We start from the raw sequence: 4,437 nt of genomic DNA, 5'->3' as shown, positions 1-4,437 counted from the left end.
CTTCCTCTACAAGATCATCCATTTCGTCAATTAGGCAACACTCGTCTTCCCTCACATGTTGGTCAGCGGCATGAAACACATTCAATTTAATTTTCATGTTTCCAAATGATATATCCATTGCCCCAGTTCTACAGTTGATGCATGCATTGGCTGTCGCTAAAAAGGGACGACCAAGAATCACAGGGATTTGTTTTTTTAGGTTGGGCACATGTTCCATGTCAAGGACGATAAAATCTACTGAAAAATAGAATTTGTCTACCTTGACAAGAACATCTTCAATCATCCCCCGTGGTATCTTCACAGATCGATCAGCCAATTGTAAGGACACCGAGGTAGGTTTTAATTCACCTAACCCAAATTTCTCATAGACTGAATAGGGTAGAAGATTCACACTTGCTCCTAGATCTAAGAGTGCTCGGTCAATGGAGTTATCTCCTATGACACAGGAAATAGTAGGAGCGCCAGGATCTTTGAATTTTGGAGGGGTGTTGTATTGGAGAATGGAACTTACCTGTTCAGTAAGTAAGACCTTTTTAGGCACATGTGTCCTAGATTTTCGCTTTTGGGTGCAAAGGTCTTTGAGAAATTTGGCATAGGAGGGAACTTGTTTGATGGCATCAAGGAGTGGGAGGTTGATTTTAACTTGTTTGAAGACCTCCATCATCTCTTCTAGTGAAGTTCCCTTCTTGCCAAAGGGAGTGGGTGCATTAAGTGCTTCAGGAAATGGAGCCTTTGGAGTATGGGTTGTGACAGATGGTGGACTAGCTGAAGAAGGTTTTGGGTTTTCATGCGAAACATTCCTCTCCTCTTCTTCATCTTCCTTATTGTTACTCTCCCTAACCTTATTATCTATTATACGACCACTCCTTAGGGTAGTCAAAGCATTGGCTTGCTCATGATTTAGTCGGGTTTCTTGAGCCACGTATTGTCCCCTTGGATTACTCATTGGTTGACTTGGAAGCTTACCTTCCTCTCGTTTATTTAATGCATTGGCTAGTTGACCTATTTGGGATTCTAGCTTAGCAATTGATTGTGTGTGAGAGTGCAATAGTTGTGTATTTGCCTCCAAACCTTGAAGGGCAGTCAACACTTTCTCCTCAAAGGCTGTATTTCTTTGGGTTGGAGGGGGAGGGTATTGAAATTGAGTTGAGGGACGGTAGAGATGAAAATTCTGAGGATTTTGAAAATTTTGAGAGTGGGGTTGGGCAGAGTTCGAAGCTTGCTGTCTCCAAGAGAAATTTGGATGATTCCGCCATCCCGGATTATATGTATTGGAAAATGGGTCATTACTCGGCCTGGGCTGTGTTTGAGCAGCATTGATATGTTCTTGTACGAGTTCGGGAAATTGGGGTGCTGAGGGGCACTCATGAATAGAATGTGATGGGCTAGAACAGATAGCACACACTTGTGCTTGGGAAGAGCTAATGACATGTCCCCCTACCATCAGTTGGTCAATCTTATGGGACAATGCATCTACCTTGCTAGACAGGTCCATAGAATTACTTATTTCACAAATGGTTCCTCTTCTTTGAGAATTCGGGGGTGCTTGACGAGAACATGAAGCATGGTGGAGGGAGTTTTCATTAAGATTTTCAAATAATTGCCATGCTTCATGCTCATTTCGAAGCATGAAAGTCCCCCCGCATGCAGCATCAATCATATGACGGTTTCGTTCAGTCAATCCATCATAGAAGCATTGCACTAGCTGCCACTTAGGTATTTGATGATGAAGGCATTTACGGATTAGGTCCCTAAATCTCTCCCAAGTTTCATGAAATTCTTCTCCCTCAGTTTGGGAGAAGCTTGTAATGGCACGTCTAAACTGGTTCGTTCTTCCTATGGGAAAGTATTTTTTAAGGAATTCTTGTTGCATTTGATCCCAAGAACGAATTGAGTTAGCTTCTAAAGAATTCAGCCATTGTTTGGCTCTATCTTTAAGGGAGAAGGGGAATAACCTAAGTTTCAAGGCATCATCAGTGAAGTTCTGAATCTTGACGGTGGTGCAAATCTCAAGAAATTCATCTAAATGTTTGTAGGGGTCTTCGTTGGTGAGCCCATAAAAAGATGGGAGCATTTGGATCACACTAGACTTTATTTCATATTGTACAGCTGCTACCTCAGGTAATCGAATGCAAGATGGGGAAGTGTAAATAGTGGGAGTAAATTACTCCCTCAGGAGTTTGGGTTGTTCTTCAGCCATCTTAAGAGGTGGGGATGATCCTAATGTTTTGATCTTAGCTCGAATATTCCTAAGGGTTCGTTCTATTTCAGGGTCAAAAGGTAATAGGTTTCGTACTCTAGAACGACTACCGTGCATACACTAGTACTCGATCAGTCAAGCATGCAATAAAAGAAAAAAAACACATCAGTCCTTGATTTGCCCTAAAATCACTAGACAGCTCCTAACTGGTTTGAAGAGGGCACCTAAGCCTCCAATCCGGTCTAATGAACCGAGTTGACCAGGTAAGCTCCCAGGTAAGTGGAGGGGTCACGATGCGTTCGCAAAGGTCCCACTTAAAACCCACTTACCTCGAACAGATGAACTGTCTCCCTTATAGGGACAAAGCTTGCCTAGACATCAACTAAGCCATAGAGCGAAATTGGTGCAACTTTCGGTGATCTTCGTCCTATTGAGCTCGAATGTCCCTAGGGGCCAACGTCTAATTGATTTTAATTAAAGATGACACTATGTGAGATTGAGTTCACCTAAGCTGGGCAAGAGTCCGGTGATGAAATCCGGCTCTTATCTTGTTGGGGTGATTGCCCTTACTATGTGCAAATTGATTTGTGTATGTGTATCAAGCATGCATTCACAATTTTGCTATAATTAAAATCAAACAATCACCACAAAATTTCAAACCAATAATTAATTTAAATAAGAAAAGTTTAGAGGTTACCAAAGGGAATTTCCCCAGCAATTTTTTTTTTTTTTTTTTTTTTTTGCAAACCTCTACAGCATTTCTTTTCCGGTAGTTCTCCTTTTGATCATCCCAGATTTTTTTTCCTCGATTCCTGATAAATAAATAAATAAATAAATAAAAATTAGTAAGGGAGAAAAAGAAGATAAGAAAAGTAACAATAATAGAAATTTTTTTTTAAAGAATTTTTTTTTAATTTTTAAATAATTTTTTTTTTAATAAGAAAAATAACTATGCTAGCAATCCCCGGCAACGGCGCCAAAAATTGATCAATTATTTCAATTTCAAAAATAAACCATGCAATAGCACGTATCCTGTAGGATAGTGATTACGGGTGTCGGTCCACAGGGATTGAAGAATAAGTTATTTTTCTTTTAAAAATAAATCAACAAGAAGGATTTGCTAACTTGATTTAACTAAATCAAACTATGAGTACGGATTGAAATTTTATCAAAGTAAATAGATCTAGGGTTTGGAATCCACCACATAGCATTGCATCAAGGATTGTGTTCTTAATCTTATCTTTTGGAGAGGCATGCAATTTTGGCTACAAGCCTTATAAAATAAAAGCATAAAGAGTTTTAGGAGATCCATCTTCGGTATAGCATGAAGTGTCTACCTAAGTATGCTAAATCTAGGGTGTAGCACATCTCATCTTCCTAGGCATGGATCATCTTAGACTACTTTAGCAACATGAATAGTAAATGGCATGCTCAAGGTTTAAACATCATAAAATAATTTTTTATTGAGGATGAGAATTTAAACAAACTCCAAAAAGATTAAAAGAGTAAGAACTACAATGCCCTGTTACATTGCTAGGGCTTCATCCAGCCCTAGACTAGACATTTAGCCGCGCATGGTGGCCGGATGTCCTTCCATCTTCAAATGAAAGCCTTCACCTCCCATTCTTCCCAATATATCACAAACTATTCTCTCTCCTCCCCTCTCTCTTCTTTTTTTATTTCTTTCTCTCGGCTTTCTCCTTCTTCTTCTTCACCGAAACAGGGGTTCCCCTGTTTTCTTCCGAACCGAGCTCCCCCCTGCCACCAAACGCCCTCCTCCTTTTATAGTGGATGAATGGTGTCAATGGCGTGGCTGGATCTTGGGAGGGATCCGTGGAGCGTTTGATTGTAATGGCTGGAAATGAAGCCGGCCGCTGGATCGACGGGAGGTGGAGGGAAGAGGATGAGATGGCCGCGGGATCGATGGGAGGTGCTGATGCGGAGTATCTGGATCTCGGAGAAGCCGGGGACTGAGCTGTAGATGAATGCCGAGCTGGGTTTCCGGCGGTTGGGAGCCGATCACGGCTTGGTGCTAGGGATGAATCCGGACGGAAAGATGTTGCAGGTGCTGTGCAAACGATGAATTGGAAGCGTTACGATCGGAAGGAGAGGCGGGGGATCCGGTCGCTGGCTGCACCCCGTGGAACTCGTGCTGGAACGGGCTGATGCGGAGCATTTGATTCCCGACGGTTGGCTCGTTGATTGCAGCGGAGGAGTGATCGCCGGCAGAGCATCCG

General features: G+C 41.9%; 1 non-coding gene across 1 annotated transcript; it reads left to right on the top strand.

Annotated features, from left to right (window-relative positions):
- The first annotated feature begins 1,718 nt into the window (after positions 1-1,718).
- On the top strand, positions 1,719-1,824 carry LOC120104781. Its single transcript, XR_005507144.1, has one exon. It is a non-coding gene; the product is annotated as a small nucleolar RNA R71 (small nucleolar RNA).
- The last annotated feature ends 2,613 nt before the right edge of the window (positions 1,825-4,437 follow it).

Source organism: Phoenix dactylifera, unplaced genomic scaffold, assembly GCF_009389715.1.
Source record: "Phoenix dactylifera cultivar Barhee BC4 unplaced genomic scaffold, palm_55x_up_171113_PBpolish2nd_filt_p 000100F, whole genome shotgun sequence".
Lineage (NCBI taxonomy): Eukaryota > Viridiplantae > Streptophyta > Magnoliopsida > Arecales > Arecaceae > Phoenix > Phoenix dactylifera.
This window is presented reverse-complemented; position numbering and strand designations above follow the sequence as displayed.